This window comes from Mesoplodon densirostris, chromosome 10 (genome assembly GCF_025265405.1).
Source record: "Mesoplodon densirostris isolate mMesDen1 chromosome 10, mMesDen1 primary haplotype, whole genome shotgun sequence".
Classification (NCBI taxonomy): Eukaryota; Metazoa; Chordata; class Mammalia; order Artiodactyla; family Ziphiidae; genus Mesoplodon; species Mesoplodon densirostris.
In genome coordinates, this window is record NC_082670.1 from 13,439,109 (window position 1) to 13,462,127 (window position 23,019).

At 45.3% G+C, this 23,019-nt stretch overlaps 1 protein-coding gene across 1 annotated transcript in view; it reads right to left on the minus strand.

Annotated features, from left to right (window-relative positions):
- The window catches only part of ATXN1 (ataxin 1), a 200,622-nt gene extending 178,230 nt beyond the window's left edge, over positions 1–22,392 (minus strand). Inside the window, exons 1-2 of the mRNA XM_060110834.1 lie at positions 22,334–22,392; positions 11,486–11,543 (exon numbers count right to left, since the gene is read on the minus strand). The gene's annotated coding sequence lies outside the window, so the exon portion shown is untranslated. The remainder of the gene's footprint in view (positions 1–11,485; positions 11,544–22,333) is intronic.
- Between the last annotated feature and the right edge of the window lie 627 nt (positions 22,393–23,019).

Consider the following 23,019-nt stretch of genomic DNA (forward strand, 5'->3'; position numbering starts at 1 on the left):
TGTTTCTCTAAGTGCGGTCTTTGGCATCACCTGGAAGCTTCTTAGAAATCCGGAATCTCAGGCCTCACCTCAGCCCTAGAGGGTCAGAAAGTGCATTTTAACAAGACCCCAAGGTGATTCCTATGCACTTGATCAAGCTCACACTAGCCCCTCATTTCATACTTGACTGGTTGAACTGACTAGAAAAAAAATTCATCAGAAACAGAATTTACACAATCATTCAAAAGATAATCATGAGTGAATAAAGCTTTCGTTATATAAGACTATATGAAAGCTCTATAGTCAGCAAGCAGAAGGTTAACTATATATATCAACCTTCTGCGTGAGGAAAACAAATTTTGCCTTGGCCAACTAAACGGCTGAGAAAATTTTGAAGTTTTATAAAGCTTGTCTACTTAAGGGTAGGAAGCCAGCAGAGGACTTGCCCACTATTGCCAATAGTATAATTCGCCTTTAGTGCATCAGTTGGCCATGAACATATTTACATCAGAGCTTTAAAGAGTCTTCTGTCACATCCAGTAGACTTATTATACAGATATGCTACAGACCTCAGAGTTCTCCTCCTTTAGTGTAGCAAGAGCACTTCTTTCTCTGTTCTGTAACAATGCTTTGGATTTTTTTCCTACGTGGTAGACAAAGCGCAGTAAGGAAATACAGAGTTGATGTGACACTCAACTCCTGTGAAGTGGGTGTTGCGTTTCCTTGGGGATGGGAGGCCGTGGCAGTTGGGACCGGCCTTCTTCAAGGGCCCCGTGCTGGCCACTAGGGGGCATCCGCACGCGAATCCAATTATCCTGACTTCATACTTCAAACAGGAGAAAACGTGCATGGGAATTTACAGGGCCCCCGCCTCTATCTTCCACTCCCCCTCATAAATGGACAGGCAGCAAACAACTTCCATGATAGGACTTATCCCTAACCTCCTTTGTCTTGTAACACAAGAGACACTAAGTGAATAAGCTCGAGTCTATTGCAGGACTAGGGGTAGAAGCCTGGAGCATCTACCACCTTCTCCAAACTGCTCACTCATGATCTCAGAAATTCAAGTTAATACACCCACTGCACAAGTGGCCTTCAGGGAGCAGGGAACAGAGAAGTGAGGCTGCGGAGGCTTGGAGCAAACAGGATGGACTCTGTGGGGCATCAGCAGGGGTGAGAAGGTCCGTGTCAGGCCACCACGCTGCCTGAGGGGCTGACCCACCGCCGGAGGACCCTCCCAGGTGGCCCGGCTTCCTCCTGCACCTGAGCTGCTAAGTGTGCAGCTCTGACCTTGCTCCCGTCTTTCTCCTCACCAGGTCCCTCTGATCTCTGTGCAGACTCGAGGGTAAGTCTAGTGACAGGACAGGATGCCCCGAGGCAGCCAGGTGTGAGCCGGCAGCAGAACACACGGGGCACCCCCTCCACTCAGCCTCACAGCGACAGGAATGTTCTCACCCTCAGAAGTTCTGCCACCCGGGCTGAGAGGAAAGGTGTTAGCACAGAATTTTAATACACTGTCCCCCTCCCTCAGAAAGCACCACTTGTTTGCGTGGCCCTAAATAACTCCTGCAGAAGACACAAGTGACTCTGATGTGGAGCCATGGAATCTACAATGGTCACAGAACCTACAGACAGCTGCATGTGACCATAGGCACATCTCCAATCCGCCCCTCAACTCGATGGGAAAGGAATGCATTTTACATTAACAGGGAAGCAACTGCTTTGTTTACTGTTCTCTTTCAATTAGGAATCTGTACTCCTTGGACACCTGCTTTTCAAATACTAAATTTATTTTAAAAACAGCATTTCCAAGTTCTAAACATGTAAAAGGCACTCTTCTCTTAAGACAGAATCAACTTTAGAACCCAAGCCTTTTTTTTTCTCCCAATATGTCAGCAAGCAAAGAGCAACAGAATGGGCTGAGCAAAGCCTATGGCTGGCCCTGCGACCTGCCTTCTCAGATTTCTCCCCATAGGTTTTCAGACACCAAGAAGAGCAGTTATACTCTCCCTCCTGCAAGTCAGAGCAAGAGCCAAAGCCGGAGTCAGTAGCAACAGCAGAATATGCATTAAAACAGTGACAAGAAAAGCGGCTCAGACCCCCTGCCCCACACGGCCACCATCTAACCAGCAACAAACAACAAGCATCACTTTCTAGGAATTTGTTAGTGGCTGTGATCACGTGTCCTCCTTACACTCAGGTTTCCTTTGACCAAATATTACAGAGCAACAACGTGGTTGAAAGGCCCCTGGGACCCACCATTGAAACAGAAGGCTTTGTAAATGACATATCTGTTCAGTATCTGTTCTTTTTAGCACAAGCACACTTCAAAAGTTCAGCCAATGGCTAGAGAAATGTTTGGGACATTGAAAATCCCCTCTCTGGCAACAGGGCTAATCTCATGTATGAATTTTTCAGTCCCTGAGTTGAGAAGATGTATTAAATACCCAGCAACGTGTTTATCTTCATTAAACAGCGAACGCCCTTTCAAACAAAATCCGACAGGACAGAGATTACTGTTCATGCTAATGGAAAGTGATCAAAAGCCCAAGATGCTTTAGTTAGCTTACTCTGAAGCCTGTTCCTGATTGAGTTTCTCTGCAAAGTACATCAAAAGAATATAGATATCACTGGAGATTCGAAATGTTTACAGTCTTCTAGTAACAAGTGAGAAACTACTCTTGAAACTATACAAGACGGGGAACAAAGCTGACTGCCACCTTCTCCCTGAAACATAATACATCACAATCTATAAATAGTTCAGCCTTTCTGTTTAAATGTACACCCTCCCCCAACCCAAACATGATTGAGGTTTCCAATCATCTTGCTATTTCAAAGGAATCTTAAGAATCAATCTAACAAATTGTGGTGATTTTATGAGCTAGTAAGAGGGCTTGAAATGATGGAGAATGCCAAGTGTCTCCCACTCGAAGCAGGGCCCTACTCCTTGCTCAGATTGGAGAAGGGGCAAAGCTTTCATAGAGAGGAGGAGTTCACTTGCCAACTAGGGCACGCAGGAAGGCCTACCCACCAAGGGCAGTGTCAGAAGGGCCAAGGGCCTTCCAGGGAGAGGGACAGCGACCTGAAGCCCTCCTCCTCTATCACACTTTCTGCACCTCCGGCCAGAGATGCCAGCTTCCCAGACCCACAAAGAAAGCAGAGAAAAAGAAGGCAGGAGGTTAGCAGTTTTCTTCTCCCCTACTAGCATCTCTCCAACTCCAGCCTATATTCAAGGAAAAGAGACCTGGGGCTGATGGACTTCTGAATCCCAGGGACTCAGCACTCACTCTGGTTCTTGGGAGCTAAGACTTGAGGTGTGTGAACTGCATACAATTCAGCTTCTCTCATTAGACTGTCCTCTGCCACTAGAGACAGGTGCCTATGAAATGTGATACGACTAGCCCCAGAAAGTAAAATAGGAATGCAAAACATTCCCCCTCTGTCACACCAGCCTTCTTTCTCCCTTCTATCAAAACTGGCACTCTTCTGTCCGACTAAAACAACCAAGAAAGCAATGTACAGTGGCCTCGTGAAGCTCAGATGAATTGTCAGCTTGCAAAACCTTGACCAACCAGCAAAATGTTGCCACGTGTTTCCCAGAGCCATGGGGAGCTTGAGTCTGGTAACGAGGCAAACCAGCAGGAGAGAAAGACAGTTCTCATGGCGTGGACGGTGAGCCCTCTCTCATCAGGGGCTAGATGCTGCAACGTTTTTAATTCTACGTTTAAACGGCCCACGTTTAAGCCATTATCTCCACTAGAGGGCCAGGACGGAGATGAAATTGCAGCCTGATGACTTTGCTGCTGATTTAAGAATTGATCCTAAACCTTGCGGAGAGCAGGGCAGGAAGAGATAAGGTTGTGGTTAAGACAATACGCAGTTATGCAAAGGGGGCTTATCTTGGTCTAAGGCTACCCCCAATTCTACCCAAGAAGCCTCAACTCATAGAACAACACTGTTACTAAAATAAGCTCAAGGGCTTCCCTGGTGGCGCAGTGGTTGAGAGTCCGCCTGCCGATGCAGGGGACGCGGGTTCGTGCCCCAGTCCGGGAAGATCCCACATGCCACGGAGCGACTGGCCCGGTGAGCCACGGCCGCTGAGCCTGCGCGTCCGGAGCCTGTGCTCCGCAACGGGAGAGGCCACAACAGTGAGAGGCCCGCGTACCGCAAAAAAAAAAAAAAAAAAAAAAAAAGCTCAAAAAATATACAACATAGGACACCTTCAATAGCCACCTGGGCTCAAAAAGTCAGTTATCTCCAACTCCTCTCCTTGTTTCTTACGTCCACACAATCATTCTGTTTTGGTCAATTCTTTCCTTGTAGTGTCAACCACACCTGTCCCTTCATAATGCTCCCAAGTTTTCAAAGTCTTATCTCCTTTTACCTGTAATAACCTCCCAACCAGGGCCACCGTCTCTGGTTTTCTCCCCACCATCTCCTAGGCCGTGAACACAGTTGTAAAGCTAATCTCACTGAAACACGGCTGGTCCCATCACCAGCTTGCTGAAAGATCTCCAGTGATTACGAACCCTCAGTTTAGGATCCTCTCCACAGCACTGCCCTGCCCACATTAAAACAATGACAGGCAGGGCCCCTCCGTCTCCACCTACCACCCCCCCAAACCAGAAACAAGCCCCATTTTCTAGGAATCTGTTAGTGGCTGTGATCACTGGTACTCCCAGCATTCAGGTTTCTCTTGATCAAATACGACACATGGAGACGTGGCTGAGAGGCCCCGTCCTCTGGTCTGACACATGTGCTGTGACCCCTCCCTACCTTTCCAGTGCGACCTGCCCCACTCTCTATGAGATACCGCTTTCCATATTGATTCACACACAGAGCTACCAACTTACTTTTCACATTCGGCTGCTATGCTTGGCTCAGCCATGCTTTGCCCCTGTCTGGAACCCCCTTCTCCATTGATCTGGAGGTGGATGCTGCCGTCTGCCAGACCCCAGGACTGAAGGCAGCAGGTGCACGTGTGAGAGAGCCTGACGCAGGGGAGAGACGGTGCAGTGCAGTCAAACACACCTGGGCTGGAATCACGGCAGCATCCTGGACAGGTTAACCTCCCCTTAATTCAGCTTCTTCGTTTTAAAATGAGGACAGTAACCTCTACCTGGTTCAGGAGGAACAAGGCTAGAAGGGCAGCTGGCGCCAGATAACACATGAACTGTGACTTCGCGCAGGGGACAGACAGTGACAGGGCCAAGACAGGGCTGAAGCATGAAAGGCTGGGCTTTATCAGGATCTCCACCACCAGCTAGACTGGATTTAATCTGTTCATGTCTTCATGATTTTCCACTCACCGTGGCTAATCAATGTCAGCTCTGTTGTTATTATTATTTTTTTAAAATAATGCTCTTTTAATTTTAATCAACATCTTCAAGCCAGGCTTAGTTTTTCCAAGTCTGGGTTCGGGGGCTGTCACGTGCATTCCTGTTATAAACACAATCAGTCACGAGTGACAGTTCATTGCTACGTTCACTCATTCCTTCACCCTACAGATATTCATGGAGCACCTACAGTGTGCTGGGTGGGAGAAACACAAAAAGGAATGAGGGGATTGGAAAGGTGGGAGCTTATGTATAAAAGGCTGAATGCCTCGTCTAGGACATAGCAGGTGGCACATGCCCTTTCCAGGGCAAAGCTTTGAAGCATTTCATCGCTGGTGTAATTCTCCAAGTTCTCTCTCCCCCTGTGATCACAGGGAGGTCTCTAGATGGTAGGATACAAAGATCCATGCAGCCTGCATCGGGGAGCCATGCGTGGAGGACAGTGCCCTGCAGAGACACCAGATTCACAGCACATGCTGGATCAGGGAGAAGGAAACTTCTACTTGGTTAAGCCAGTGAGAGTTTAGGATTGACTCTCTGAAGCATGAGGCCCATCCTATCCTAACACGATGGCTTTCATTTTCTCTACTATCACTTTTTGGCAATTAATCATGTGTAATAACGCCTTGTGATCATTCTCACATTGACTGCCCTTTACTTCTTTTGATTTCCTTAACTTTACCTGTCATCACACCTCTTCAACTAAGCAAGGGCCTGTTAAACATGACAACCTTAGTTTATACTCCTGGGTTCTCCTTTTCACTCTCCAACTCACTTTCTCTGACCTCCCATTTCTCCCCAAATTTAGCAGTGAGCCTTACACAGAGCAACTGTAACTCGTAATTGATGATTTAATAATTTTCCCATTAAGAAATAATCCCCCCAATATAATGACAATTATTTACTTTCATTAACTAATACCACTCTGCTGGCATGGATAATTAGGAATTAAGCACAATAGCTACTATAAAACTTTAGGGATTCATCCAGGGACCTACATCAACCATGGCTAATCACAGGTCGGCTTGGTGATCATTTCTTACTGTGGCCCTGTTTAACGATATGCACCTGGGCTTCTAGGGTTCCCATTTAGTCATTCATTCATCCGTCTATATGGTCCTTCTCTGAGAATCAGCAGACAGTAACAGCTATAGAAACAGACTAGCTGTGAGACCATAGGCTAGTCACCTCAACTCTCTATGCCCGTTTCCTTATCTGTGAGAGTTAAAAATGTATCTGGTAAGCTTGTTGTGAGGATTACATACGTTAATACACGGAAGTACTTAGAAAGTTGTTTTAAGCACTAAGACACAGCAGTACCTGGCATGTGGTAAAGAGTGCTAATATCATTTACATTTACTGAGCACCTACTACATGGCAGATAGTACAGAAACAGGGACAAATAAGGTTTCCCAGTTCCCAAGGAGTTTAAAATCCACTAAAGGTGATAAATATATAGACAAATAAGTGAACTGAAGTGTTACAGAACCACATCCAGAAAGAGAGCACACAGGTGTACACACTCAAAGAAGATGCAGACAGGTGTGAGCGCGCGCACACACACACACACACACACACACACACACACTCTCCTGGCAACTGGTTACAAACAAAATGGTGCTCCTTCCCCTTGGAAGAAGGGAAACTGGCAGATTCCATAGAGAACTGACAGATGAACTGAGTGTTATGATATGAATAGGTATGTGCCAGGCAAGATGGAGCACAAGGACATCCAGGCAATTAAATGTGAGAAGAGGCAATAAAAACATTTAATGTATCCAAAGGTTTAATCAAATGCCTCCTATGTGCGCGTATAGCTTTAAGTACTGCGATTCAGCAGTTAATGATACTGATGAGGTTTCTGCTTTCACTCACGTTCTAAAAGAGGAGACTAACAATAAACCAGTAAACAGATGCACGAGCCAAGGAGCTACGAAGAAAACCCAGTGGGTGAGATGGCGAGAGGGAGACTGGGGACCAAAGTGTGGAGAGTGAGAGATGAAAGCAGAGCCAGAGGCCAACAGCACGCTCCATTCCTCTGTTTTCTATGGGAAGGATTTTCTGGAAGCCCTCCTGGCCTTTTACTTCATCCTTTTTCTTTCCCAAGGATGTGGAGTGAGGTAGCTGGCTGGAGGCTAAACCCGGTGTGGACCATGCCTCTCCTTGGGAAACTAACTCCACTGGGTAGGGTTAATCCACCACTGGGTAGAGTTAAAATGTTGAGCACAGGGGTGGGGGTGGGGGGTGCACAGAACTGGGGTCTCTTTTTCCTTCCTTCTTCACGCAGACAGTGGCCTGCAGACCCAAAACTTTCCTGCGGGTAGACTGTGCTCAGGCCCAGACTAGAGAATGAGCTGGGAAGCTCTTTTTGGTTCTCAACCTAAGATACAACTTCTAACTCAGTTAACTGTCATCAGCCACCGAGGTGCACCCTGGCTCCATCTGCCTTACGATTACACTTATCTTGGTTCTCAGTTGGCTCAGGACTTGGGAAGGGAAGAGTACTCTTTGAAGATAAAGGTTTTTATACAATCAAAACCCTCCCTCCTCCAACAGACCTCAAAACTAAATTAGGAACCGCTATCCTAATCTATCAAACCTGTCACCTGAATGAAAAATCCTTCCAATCTCTTAATAGCTCCAGAGACATGACTAGGGGTTTGACTGAGAGGCCTGGCCCAAAAGGTATAATAAGGCTAATTCAACCAAAGTAGTGAATACTGGGGGAGAAGAAGGCGGGGGGGGGGGGATGACTTCAGTGCCACTGTGAAACCCTACGGTACACAGGTCATGGTCAGTAGCCACAAAGAGGAAGAAGAGGAAATGTGAAGTCTTGAGATATTCTTACCTTGTGATTTCATATCTACGTGGTTTTTTTTAAAACCACAGCAGTTAAAGAATTTCTTGAATTTATCTTTTCTCTGAAGAATTTAAAAGAATTTAGTATATTTACACACTTGCCTTAAAGCTTCCTTATGAGACTGGATGAGACTATAATGTTATCATGAAGAAATATTAATGTATGGTTACTATCTACAGCGCTCAGTTCTGAGCCTTAGAGATAAAAATAAAAAACAGATGAAGAGAAAGATAGATGGTTCCTGACCTTGAAGGCCTTACCCTCTAACTAGAAAGAGAGTTCAGGCCCACAAAGCATTACGTATTAAAAAAGGAAATACAAACCAAATGTCGAATAGATGGTAAACATTTTTTAAATGTTTCAGGAGTTTGGGGGAAAAAAAGCATCTGTTGATATCAAGAGTGATTATAATGGTTTCATGGAGGATTTTAGAGAAAACATCAGAGAAATGTTAAAACCTCAACCCCACACACTGGAGAGACTGCAATTGGAAACTGCATCTCTGGTGGAAGCTCCTAGAAGGTGTGCCATGTGCACTGATTTCTGGGTGCAGCCCTACCGTACCTGGCATTGCACTCTGCCCCGGGAGGAGTCTCCTCAATCCTTGTGGAGCACATTAAACGGGTCCTCTGTTTCCCTAGATCTCACACCGCTCTGTTTCCCTGCCCACTTTCCAGCCAGGAGCAGCTGACCGCAATATACAAGAAGTACTCTGCCCACTGAACCACCCTGCCAGGGCTGCTTGGTCACAGGGATGATGAAAAGGACCGACTCTCGACCAACTTGGCTTTGCTGAGGCAGGGGGGTGCTGCCAGCTCTGCTGGCACACTCGGGGCCCTGCAGAATCTTACTACAGACACCGCCTTCCTCCTCCTCGAGTCCCCAGCTCGGTGGGGACAGGAGGCAAGTGTTAAAGCAGAGATAGCAGCCCACACTCTCTACAGGAGAGGAAAGGCAGGCCAGGATAAGGTGGAAAATAAAAGGAGGCATCGGGGCTGTGCTCAACCTGCCCAGGATACACTGGCTGCCACAGTCATTATATTTTTTCTGGCTGCACAGACATGTTGCTATGGAACCAACACATGCCATTGCTACTTGGCCTCTAGCAAATAAAATCCCAGCGCTGGCAAGAGCACTTCCCTAGATTTCCCTTAAAGGGACACCATCGAGGCCGAGCACTGTTCGAGCTTGCAAACAACAGGAGCCTTGTTCCCGGGTCCAGCCACCCCGCATACCATGAGCTGGAGCCCAGTGACACGTTTTTACAAGGCGGACACACATGCAGCATGTGGACCTGTGTGGTACAAACCCAAGGTGTGGGGATCAGCCTCTGAGTTGCTTTTTGAAAACTCACGGCTTCGGTGTGTGTTTAGTTTTCCCCCAACTGGTAAAAGCAAACAGCTTGTAGTAATTGGGATAATGATTTGATGCCTCCTGACTGTCGACTTCAAACTACTTACAACCCAGCAGGAAACCAAAGTTGCCACAAGTGGCCAGCGTGAGTTCAGGTGGTCCTTATTTTATCGCTTTACCATGTCTTACCTCACACCCCTCTCTACCAGTTTAGTCTTTACTTAAAGAAGAGCACAAAATAGGCAAGGAATTTAGCACTTTCCCCCTTTCCTAAGGCCCTGAACTGTGTCCTGTTTTAGTCTTTATCAATCTCTTAGTTCCACAGAGACACTTTGATTTCCCTAGGGAGCAGGAGACCTCAGTATCCCATGTTATACTTTGGTGTGCCCTGGGGATAAACCTTCTGGGCTTTTCTTGGCTAAGATGAGGAAATGGAGACCCTCACACTCACACTTCTAATAATGCACAATTCATGCACACGGAGTATGTGGAGACAGGAGAGATCAATTTTAGAGTAATAAGCAGGTGGATGGTCTCGGCAAATCAGCAATCCATGTTCTAAATTCCATACAGTGCGTTGGTAGAAAGCAGACTATCTCTGTACCCTGATAAGCAGGAAAGTCAAGTTCCTTTACAAGGACTCCAGTAAGGGCAGAAGAGAAGCCCCCATTTGTTAAGGTAAAGTGATTAAGTTGACAAGTGGGATAAAATAATGGACACAGGCTCTCAATACTACACTTAGACCAATCTCTAGAGGAGACGGAACGTTTTGGAAATAAGTGCACCTAGATCATCAACCTAAATGAACATGATCCAGAGCCAGGTCTGGTACAGGCATCTCGAAGGAACCACAGCTAGGTTCACCTCTGGGATCCCGTATTTGTATGTTCGCCATAATACCCCACAACTGCACCCTCATGTGCAAAGCGTTGGTTTTTTTTTTTTTTTTTTTAGTGAAGAAATGTTTCTCCGAGAGTCTATGACTGTGGGCCAAATGTGCACAGCAATGCAAGAAACCTGTTAAGCCTCGCTCTGCAGGTGCAGACAGTCCTGAGTGGGGGGCGTGCCGCTCTGCAGTTGGCCAGCGCGCACCTGCAGGTGCACCTCGGCGTCTAGCTGCAAAGCAGGTGGACCACCGAGTCTCAGCACGTGACGGGGCATTGCAAATGCGGTGGTTTGGGAAAGGCGCAAAGGAAACAAAAAATAGGCCCTCTCAGATGAGGTCCAAAATGGAAACGTTCTGGGTACCTCCATGCAACCAACCTTTCTTGGCAGTAACCAAGTGTGATTATTAGAAAGTTAAGTAGCAACGAGCATCACTCCTGACACTTGCCTTAGAGGGACGTTAGCATTAGTTTATCAGGATTACATCAGGTTGAACTGCCTGTAACTCTGTATCCCCAGAAGGTGTTGGGATTCAAAGGACAGCTCTGTGTGGAGTTGTGATGGGGGAGGGCATGACCTCACGCAGCTGAGAGTTAAATGCCTCTCTCATAATCTAGGCTCAGATGCCGGGGTTGGGGGAAGCCCTCAGGGGCTTTGCTAGATGAGCTATAACATCCCATCTAGTGCTCACATCTTATGATTCTCTGTCGTGGTGTTAAAACAAAACAGTATGTCACATGAACAAAACGAATGGGTTCTCCTTGCCCACAGCCGTGTTTCTGTGCATCATCAGCCACTGGGGAAAAAAAAAAGAAACTTCCTATCTCATCCCCTCTGCAAGCTGAGCAAGGTAATAGTAACGGTGGTAACAACTCAGAAGAGAAAAAACCTGTGAACAGCCAAAAGAAATGGCAGAAAAACACCAGGGGAAACCCTCCCCTCCAAAGGGAAGAGGAAATGTAATGAGTACAGAGTCTCTTGGTTCCAGGTAGGAGAAAACTCCCAGAGAATGAGTGCTTACTAAGTAACGTGAGTAAAAAAATATATATAAAGGAGTCAAAGGATTACTCACCCTGTGAAAACAGATTGGTTTCTCTTCACCCAGAAAACGGACTAATTTCTTTGGAAAACTGAAAGAGAAAGAGATTAAAAATAAAACATTAGGGCTTCCCTGGTAGCGCAGTGGTTGAAAGTCCGTCTGCCGATGCAGGGGACACGGGTTCGTGCCCCAGGCTGGGAGGATCCCACATGCCGCGGAGCGGCTGTGGCAACGGGAGAGGCCACAATATTGAGAGCCCCGCGTACCGCAAAAAATAAATAAGTTAATTAAATAAAACATTAAATCCATCCCATAAATCAGCACAGGTATGCAGGCCGGAGAGGTAAGAAATCCCAGCGCCTGGCCCTCTGATACTTACTAGGTGCACAATTAATGTCTGACGAACGTGGACGGCCCACTGCTTGGCTGACTACTTGAATTTTAAAGACGGAGCTTTGAACAAGTAATATGTAGAAAATAATCACATGCATGATTCTCTTATCTCGAGGTGCGTGAACCTTTGACAAAGGAGCGCCGTGACACTGGAGATCTGCAAGCCTTGTAGTTACCCAGCCTCCAGAGGGAAGGAAGAGCCCACAGACGGCGACAGAGACACCTGATTTACTGGGCAAGGGGGTCCTACACAAAAAACCTGGAGAGACACCCCCACTGTGTACGGCCCACGGTGAGCGGGACATGGCGATACTCCTAGCTCCTCAGGGCGGAGGGCGGCTACCATTTATAGGGGGAATTGAGGCCAGGTGGGCTCATCAGTTACCAGGGAAACCAGCAGCTAGGGCGGGGGCAAGCATGTAGGCAGTTACTGATTAAGGCCTATAATTAGGACCATTGGATAGTCATGTGAGTGAAGCCGAGCCTGGTCGAGCACGGGATGCAGAGAGCAAGGGAACAGCCATCTTGAATGGCCTGACCGTACAATATATACGCCACATATACTGTGGTGCCTGGGAAATCATTTTTTAGGCGGATCTTTAAAAATGTCGTGTCTGCACCTCCACAGTGGAGCTAAATGAAAAGTCTTCATAGTAACCAGAGCATCCCATCATGTCACTTTGCCTTCTCCCAAAATGGGGCACCCACAACTCCATGCATCCCCCACTGAAGTCCATGATCCCAAGGGGATCCATGATCAAGCTCCTACGGGAACGCGGACTGGCAGAGAGGCACTGGGGGCCACATATCAGGCGGACGGAGTAATCCCGTGAGGAAGCCACAGTGTCTGAGATAAAGTGTGGGAAAGAACCGAGATGATGTGCATACTGGAAGAGGAAGCCTGGAAGACAAAGGGAGATAAGGCAGTGTGACAGCCACGGACCGTTTACTCGGCATCACATAAGGGACTACGCTCAAGATCCAAGTTTTTAAAAAATTCCAGAGACTGCTTTCAAGATGCCTTTGCAGGTTCAGCAGGGGGCAAGGTAGTGCTAGTCTAGCTCCCGAGACTAGCAAATTTCACACAATCCCAGAGCATGGGGGATTCAGCCTCCGGCTCTAAGAAGGCTTTTCCTTCCTTTTCCCTAAAAGGAAAAGAGCAATGAGGCCTCTAGGGCTGTAGGCAGAGTCTCCTCCTCAGGATGTGTCCACTGGCCAGAGATTCCCAGACCCAGCGTCTCAGAATCTTCTAGGCCATCTTCTGCAGAGTCCCAGGGGGAAGCTCACCTACCCTACCGCCAGCCTGTGAGAGGAGAATTAAGGGCTACTGAGACCACGTGATCCTGCCTTGAGAAGTTTACACTCTAACCGAAAACACTGCAGGGAAACACCGCAAGCGGTGAAAGATGGTCCACGCTGGTAAAACCTCTGAGCACCTTCTTTTGAAAGCAACGCTTTATAATCCACTCGCGTACATTAACCTTTTCATCCTCAAGGCAGACAAGAGGTCTACAGTGAGATTCACCAAGACCCCAAACGCTGATCTTAGAGTCAGATCTGAGCCTGAGTCTCAGCTCCGTCACCCACCAGCTGTGTGACGCAAGTAACATAAACTCTCAGAACCCTTTCCTCATTTGCATGATGGTGGCAATAATACCGACTTCACATCATGTTTCAGGTTCTTAGTGCGGTGCTTGGCATGCAGGAGAGACTCAATAAAAAGAAAACGCTTTCACGCCGTGTGGCACAACACGTCTACAGATCTGTGACAACCGACAAGACAGAGCACAGCTTTTTTATAATTTCATGATTTATCAAAGATGTGGGAGCTTGTGTTCCCTTTCTCCACCCACCAAAATGAGGTGAGAAAAATGAGAACAAAGTAAAACCATTTACTGTGAACACTTAGATAATACAGATAAGGGAGGAAAAACCCCCAAATAATACAAATCAGCAAAAGTCCCACTAATAATCACTTTGAACGTTTTGGCTTCTACGGCTCCAGGCTCTCTCCTATGCTCAAGTGTACAGAGTATATTATGCATATACTTACATAAATAAAATTATATACATACATACAATTTATTCATAACATTCTATGATAGCATTCCTATTGTTCTTCAGTCTAATGATATTTTACCTGTTATATTGTAAACCTCTTTTAATATGAATAAATCCATCTCCATCGTAATTGTTTAAGAGCTGCCAAGAGTATCGCGCTGAAAGAATGAACCACTAAACGCATATGTGCTGAATTTACCGAATCTATCAGCGTCCCACATTTGTGAGAAATGACTACACCTGGGGTGGTGTGGGGTTCTTTTACTTCTATATTTTCGTTAAGAGTCAGAAAGACAGCTTGTTGTTACCACCTAGAGGGGTGGGATAGGGAGGGTGGGATAGGGAGGGTGGGAGGGAGGGAGACGCAAGAGGGAAGAGATATGGGGACATATGTATATATACAGCTGATTCACTTTGTTATAAAGCAGAAACTAACATGCCATTGTAAAGCAATTAAACTCCAATAAAGATGTTAAAAAAAAAAAAAAGGAAGAAAGGCAGCTTGTATAAATATCAGAAGTCTTGGGGACTTCCCTGGTGGTCCAGTGGGTAAGACTGCGCTCCCAATGCAGGGATCCCTGGTTGGGGAACTAGATCCCGCATGCCACAACTAAGACCCGGCGCAGCCAAAATAAACAAACAAATAAATAAATAAATATTTTTAAAGACATATCAGAAGTCATAACAGAAAATTGTTTTGGTTTGAGTGCATGTAGCTGAGAAGAATACAAACTAGTACATATACCACAGAACAATAATATCACAAATCACAATATTCAGTGAGTATCCAGTATATTGAAAGGGGACAAAATTTTAAAGACTAAGGCTACTGGTGGATAGAAATGCCTATTTCAAGTGTGAAATGATAAGTCTGAAGTGCAAGAAGTGTCCCTGTTTTTCAGTCTGATTATGGTGGAGTGACTTAATGATACAGAGAAAAGTAAACTGAAAATTGTAAACCCTTGAGTGAACCTAAAAATTATAATCATGCTATATGAGCTTGAAAATTTTTTAAAAATCAGAATTTACCATATTTAGAAGATATCAAGAGCTGGAATGCTTATGTAGGCTCAACAACATTTCTAATCTAACTTCCTTCTCAAAGAGAACGGTTGGTTTGGTAAAAACGTATGTGATACAGCTTAATTGAGTTGTATGACAGACACATCGTTGTCCTCGATTGAGAAAATTGTGTCACACCTATAACTGTGACTGACTAGCATCATTTCAGGAAAATACTACTTTTGAGGGGAGGCTACGGAAGTGAATGTATCCCCACAATCGGCAAAATGTTTAGAGCGAATTCTTCCTCCAGTTATGAATGTAACCCTTGGAAGTATTGCCGGCACTGCTCCTACTAGCAGGCAGGAGGTGGGGGATTGCCAGGGAGCAGCAGAGAAAGAAAGACAGGACATACTGTGGCAGCAGAGAAATGCCAAATCAGATACCAGTGGAAAATCCTGGAGAGAACAAAAGTGGAGAAACATGGAGTTTGATTTGTGAAACCGGTTGATAACTCCTCCACGTGCTACCTTCCAACAAAAGTTCATGCCTTGTCCAGCTTACGCAATTTTTAAAGAAAGTGACAATTTGTGGTGGGGCTCATGCTCTTAGAAGAGATTTCTACAGTTCTATTTTGACCATGAGAAATAGAATCAACATTGGGAGGTAAGAACTCAGACCTTAAATTTTAGCACTGGATGCAATCAGAGAAAGCATCTCTTCAACAACTTCCACTAGGGACTTTACTGTATCAAGGAATATGGACTGAGCTACTTTTAACAGATCTCTTTTTATGGTACAATTCAGGAGTCTGTGAGATGTTCCTAGATCTAACCATGAACTTCTTACAGGGACAGAATTTTTGCTTTGCTTCGCTCTCTTGTGGTCACTGCTTTCTCCATGAGAGAGAACCACATGGTCAGGCTGTGCTGTGTGCTATATAATGTCTCTTTTATGCAGGGAAACCTAATGATACACATTCTTAAATCTGCTTTCAAATTTGCTTTTGCATCCCTTGATGACGTACATGGGATGGCCCGGAGCACATTCTGTATAGCAGACCCAGCCATGGAAAATGATGGTTTAGATTCTAACATCCCCATCTCATTGTGTGTGTCTGGTAAATTGACCTAGCCAGGAAAACTGGACTGATAACTCTCCATTCCACACTTACAATATATTTTTGGGCTACTGACTTTGGAAAATTCTGTCTTGTCATTGTAAAATGTCATCCTAAGTAAGCACTGGATTCCTTAATATTACCTACTACACTAAGTGGGTGGCTAATTATGCTGACAAGTTTTTATCTATTATCTCTAATCCTCACAAAATCTCAGTAAAACAGGTTCTATCAGTCCCATTGTGCAAGTAACGAAAACAAGGTTCAAGACAAGTGACCTAGCCAAGGTCATATAACCAGGAGGTGACAAGGCAAGAATTCGAAGCGAGGTCTGTCTGGGTTTCAAGGCCAAAGAGAAAAGAGATGAGCACCGTGGCAATGAGCATGTGGATAACTACATGAAAGTCCCAGTACATAGCATTCTGTCAAACACAAAAGACAGCACTTGCTTCCACTAAATAAGCAGGTATTTCTTTTTCAGGTTATAAAATATACAGGGGCAGCAAGTGAGGATGTTAGAATGAAAGTCACCCACAACTTTGAGTGACAGGTCATGCTTTAGCCATCCAACAGGTGCTGGGCAAGCATGCTTCAGGCAGAGCAGCAGGACCGAAGTGCTGACAGTTGCAGTGACACAAAATGTAGCCTCGGCAAGTCGCTCGAACAATTACTTCGCATCATTCTGATTATGAGCCAGAAGCATGCAATCAACAGCACAGAGATGATCTTAAATGATCTCCATCAGCACTTTACTTCAGCTATCAAAGCGTGGTAGATGGAACATACTCTCATCTGACCTAAATGCAATGTTAATGACCCAAACACAAAGAACGTGCAGGAACAATAGTGGCACAAGGGCAGTGGCCTCGCTGCATGCCGTTGGTTATGATAAATGCACTTTATTTCATTCAACGTTTCCATTTACTACCTCAGAGTAAATAAGTATTATTGATGTGTTTCTCATTTGATACCTTTGTCCACAGTCTAACTCAATAGAAAGACTTAAGTAAGCTTACAAATTCCCCAGACTTAATATTGCATGTTATACACATCTCTACAATCAAATTCCATTGTAAATTTTTGTGGGTATGCATCTCCTCCACTCAGTTGTGGCCCAGCTCTGAGAGCAAGGAATTTATGTCATTTATTTCTGTATTCCCAACATCTAGCCCTGGCATATATAGTAGACAATCAAAATAGGCAGAAATTAATGAATTCTTATCAGACCATAAATAAGAAGGCATGCTTACTGAGTGCATGAATGACCCCCAAAGTTGTTCTAAGGGCAATATCTGAATTCCAAAACTTGTCTACCAATTGAAAAGATGATTGTAAATAGATACCACGAAACTCAGTAGATATCTGTTCATAGGGAGTAAAAACATACAAATACAAAAATAAAGAAATACTGCCCTCATATCAACTGAAGAAAATCATTTGCAAAGGGATTCTCACCAGACCACGTTCAACATTAAGGCCTGTAACTTAAGGAAGAGAGAGTATTTGGGGAGTGGTATCCAAGGGGAGTAATTAAAATCACTACAGGTTAGAGAAGCAGATCTGGAAGAGAAATACTGATTAGTAGATTACAGGGGGAAAAAAGAAGTCAGCTTCCTTCTCAAAAAGTAAAGGAAAATGGCTAAAAGTTTTCAACAGATCGGCACTATTACAACCAACGCCCATCACTTCACGAACAGTCGGGGCAGTAAGACTCTATGAAATAGGATAGGGACCCTATTTTGCCTTTAGATAAATATTGTATCTACAGCAAAATGTGACACTTCACCAGATTCATCCATTACTGGGTCTCACCAGATTGATCCATTATTGAGATCCTATTTGGATTGTACAAAATGGTTACCCTGCCGCTCTGTGTGAGAAAGTGACACAGGTAGATGCAGATGTCACTTCAGGCAGATGTCACTTCTGGCTTTATGATTTCCTGGGTGTCTGTGTTCGTGGGTGAGTATGAGTGTGTGTATGTGTGCAGGTCTAGAATTTCCAATGATCTCAAAGGGTTTTATATACAATCGTTCAAATTTAATGTTCTTGAATTGCCAAAACACACTGTATAAACCCCTCAGAGTCAGCACCCATACACCTTCACCATTCTTCTAGCAATCAGCGTAAGTTCATTGCATGAACGGCCAAAAGGTCCAAGAGAAGGCAGAACAAAATCAGTAAACCAACAGTACCTCTGAATTCCAAAACTGGCCATCACTGCCTTAGCAAGGCTGCACCTCTGGCTTGGAGGGAGGGGTAAAAGAAGCAGGATGCTATTTTTAGGGTGAAAGCAGCAAGTTTTCTGTGTTCTGCACTTCAGGGCCATGTGCAGCAGTCTAACTCTTCTCACTGCAGCTAAAGATCAGAGCTACTTCACCAAGGTTCAGTATCAATAGGGACTATCACAGGGGAAAGGCAAGTGTCAGACACTATGACTTTAAAAAGTGCCGCCTCTGTTAGAAACATCTCAGTCACGTTGGGCAAGCAGCCCTGGTGATGCGGGATGCGCAAGTTACTGCCCCAATCAAAAACAAAGGCTTGGGCTTCCCTGGTGGTGTAGTGGTTGAGAGTCCGCCTGCCGATGCAGGGGACGCGGGTTCGTGCCCTGGTCCGGGAAGATCCCACGTGCCGTGAGCCGTGGCCGCGGAGCCTGTGCGTCCGGAGCCTGTGCTCTGCAACGGGAGAGGCCGCAACAGTGAGAGGCCCGCGTACCGCAAAAAAAAAAAAAAAAAAGGCTTAATTAAAGAGCACGGTTCTGGACACAAAGCTGGAATTCAGTAAATTCTCAAAAGCCATACTATCTTATAGCTATGTGAGCTTTACAGCTCTCAAACTGCTCCAGTATAGAGTGAACGGTCAGCCATCAACATCACTATGCTATGTTTTAAAAATGGTACCTCTTTAAAAAAAAAAAAAAAACAGGAATCCCAGTTGGTTTAAAAAAAATTTTTTAAATGGTACCTCTTAAATGTCCAGAATAGTCCAGGGCTAGCAAACTTTTCTGGTAAAGGGCCAAACAGCAAATGTTTTAGCCTTTGAGGGTCTGACAACCTGTTAAGACCACTCAGCTCTGCCACTGTACCACAAAAGCAGCCACAGACAATACTATATATATGGGCATGGCTGTGTGCCAATAAAACTTTATTTATAAAAACAGATGGAAATGGGATATGGCCCATGGGCCAGAGTTTGTCAACCCCTGGTCTAGAATATCGTTACACTGGGAACATAAAAGACAGAGTCTCTGTTTCCTCCTTTTCCCCAAAAGAGATTTTATTTTTACTTATTAAAAAGTCAGATGGGCCTCCCTGGTGGCGCAAGTGGTTGAGAGTCCGCCTGCCGATGCAGGGGATACGGGTTCGTGCCCCGGTCTGGGAGGATCCCATATGCCGCGGAGCGGCTGGGCCCGTGAGCCACGGCCGCTGAGCCTGCGCGTCCGGAGCCTGTGCTCCGCAGCGGGGGAGGCCACAACAGTGAGAGGCCCGCATACCGCAAAAAAAAAAAAAAAAAAAAAAGTCAGATGACAATATCACACGCTATCCAAAAACAGTGACTGGCTTATTTCTGCAGCATTCACCATTGAACTTCCTTCACAATAAGCAGGAAGGGCAAATCTTTCAATGTCAGATGGAGTTTTCCAGAGTGGCGAGTCCCTGTGCATTTATCTCTGCATGACACACTCGCAAAGGGAATAGGCTGCCCCAGAGAACCCTGCGTAAGTGCTCATAGTCTCCTGAAGCAGTGCCCTATCTAGGCAAGCAGGGAGACACCCGTGCAAGGGCAAGAAACAAACCACCTGATTAAAGGCAGGCAAAGGACTTGAACTGACGTTTCTCCAAAGAAGATACACAAATGGGCGACAAACATATGAAACAATGCTTAGCATCACTAATCATGAAGGGAAGGCAAATCAAAACCATAATGAGATACCACTTCACACCTCTTAGGATGGCTATTATAAAAACAACAAACAAACAAAGAAAACCAGAAAACAACACTCACTGGCCAAGATGTGGAGAAACTGCAACGCTTGTGCATTACTGGTGGGAACATAAAATAAGGCAGATACAGCTACTGTGGAAAACAGTATGATGGTCCCTTAAAAAATTAAATATAGAATTACCATATGATCCAGCAATCCCACTTCCAGGTACACACCCAACAGAACTGAAAGCAAGAACTTGAACATACATTAATACATCCATGTTCACAACAGCCTTATTCACAAAAACCAAAAGGTGGAAACACTCCAGTGTGAATGAACAAAATGTGGTCTGTACACACAATGGAATATTATGTGGCCTTAAAAAAGAAGGAAATTCTGACGCATGCTACAAATGGATGAACCTCGAGGACATTATGTTACGTGAAATACACCAGTCACAAAGGGACATACACTGTATGATTCCACTTATATATGAGGTACCTAGAGTCATCAAATTCATAGACAGAAAGTAGAACAGCTGCTGGGGCTCAGAGGAGGGGTAATGTGGGGAGTTCGTGCTTCACGGGTACAGAGCTTGAGCCTGGGAGGATGGAAAGAATTCTGCAGATGGATGGTGCAGATGGCTGCACAACAATGTGAATGTACTTAATGTCAGTGAACTGTACACTAAAAAATAATAAATTTTAATTGATGACTAATAAGAATCTGCTGTATAAAAATAAACAAAATAATAATACATTTCATTTTATGTCTATTTTACCACGATTTTAAAAAAAGAAGAGCCTCGTCGTGATCACTCGGCCCTTTAAGGGAGATTTTCAGGTGATCTCTTTGGACCAGATTATCCCAAGGAGGTCCAAGTCAGCCATGATGAGAGGGCTCGTTTACAGGAGGCAGCTGAGGAATTTCGACCAGGCTTGAAAATTACAATTTGACAGCCTCCACATCTAGGGATCATTTGGTCTAGAAGAGAATATGAGGGCTCCTATTGAAACAAGGCAGGACCCAACGGTCCTTCCCTCCCCCATGTCCTCCGCCTGCCTTTTGTCTGTTGAAAAACTTTAGCCAAAGAATAAGTTTAATCAGAGAAGTGAGAAAATGCAGAAGCAAAGGCAAACAGTCAAATAGGACCAAATAATAATAGTTCAGTCGTTAAGCAAAGTCAAGGACCTTTAGTTCCTCCTCAAGGGCTACAGATAATATTCTGAGCCATATCCTTTGAGCTGTTTTGTAGATACTGAAACCCCACCAGGTGGAAGAAGTTTAACTACATGATGACCAGCCTGTAGCCATGACATAAGCTGCCACCATTCCAAGAACTGGCCTCAAGGAAATGGAACAGACCAACCCTGGAAGTGAAGATTAACTGTACTTAAAACAATCATGAGGACGCTGATCAGCCCCCTCCTTCTGCTTACACACCCCTGAAACTATCCTTTAAAAGCTCTTGCCCACTGACTGTCAAGGGCAGGGTCGACAGTCGGCCTTTTGGACACAAATCCAGCCTCGCCCCCCACCCCGGTTGCTGGCCTCCGAAATAAAGCAAACTTTCCTTTCCACCAACCTTGACTCTTTATTGGCTTTTGAGTGGCTGCAAACAGCCTGACCCCACTTTCGGTAACTGTGACTCAGAGTGAACTCGGCACCTAAGATCTGTTATCTGGCCGGAATACCTGCACTATTCTCTTCTGAATGCTACAACCTCAGAGATTCAAGATGACCGTGAATCCGGAGTCGAGTCAATGACAGGTAAGAATAAAAGGAAAGTTGACCTACTCGATGGAGGGGCATGGGAAAGAGCAAAGAAAGTAAAAGAAATCCCTGTAAGTAAGGCAAAGTCACTCTGTCTTTTTTTTTTTTTTTTTTTTTTTTTGCGGTACGCGGGCCTCTCACCGCTGTGGCCTCTCCCACTGCGGAGCACAGGCTCCGGACGCGCAGGCTCAGCGGCCATGGCTCACGGGCCCAGCCGCTCCGCTGCATGTGGGATCCTCCCGGACCGGGGCACGAACCCGCGTCCCCTGCATCGGCAGGCGGACTCTCAACCACTGCACCACCAGGGAAGCCCACCACTCTGTCTTTTAGGATGACAGTGAAAACCTACAATCTCCAGCTATGATAAGAGAAGTTGGCCTCCCTAACCCCACCTCTCCTTGGTCACAGGTGTCTGACCACTTTTAGTTGACTCTCTTGAAACGTAAGCTTCTCTGAGTCTAATTCTGCACAACGCTCAATACCATAGACCATGCACAAGAGGTGACCTCATGAAAACTGTCTGTATTTGCATAGCACTCTTCCAGGGATTACTCAGGTATCCTTACATCCTTGCAGAAGTCAAGCTAATAGAGGGCTGCATTACCTACTACAAGCAGGATGATGCTGAGTCATGGCTTCTCAACTCAAGGAAGATGATACCACTTCTTCCCATATTCTTGATAAGAAATAGGAAGATTCTTTCAAGTCGACCCAACCATAAGGAAGGAGGAAAGTCCTACAGCCACGTTGCTTGTATACGACATTGACGACCACCCTCAGGTGATGACAGATCTTCTCCTATCCGAAACAAGGAGGAAGGCTAGGTCATTTTCTAACTCGGTTATCCAGAATGGCCATTAGAGGGTCCCAAATATCCCAACTAACCACAACATTTTCTGACTATCAGAGTTTCAGCCAACATGATATAAAATGCAATTTTCGTTCAAGGGCACAAATCTCTATTGTAACCATTTTTTTTTTGACAGTTCCTGTCAGAGAATTCAAAGCACTGAAGGGAAATGTGTACATAGGAACAAAAAACTGCTGGAGGAAAAAAATAAATTCAGGGCAAGGGTATATACCAGAGTTTTAGATAGCTAAAGCCATTGGTAAACAGGGAAATGTTTAATAACCAGCCGGAGGGAAGAGAGGAGCCCTGGTTTGTAGCGTTTGCAGATTTCTGTAAACGCTCCCACCATGACCGACTTCAAGCTAGCAACATGAGGCCAGCTTGTGCTCAATATTCCTCGTGAGAACTGGTGCAAGCTGGCTCCAACACATCCTTGGCTG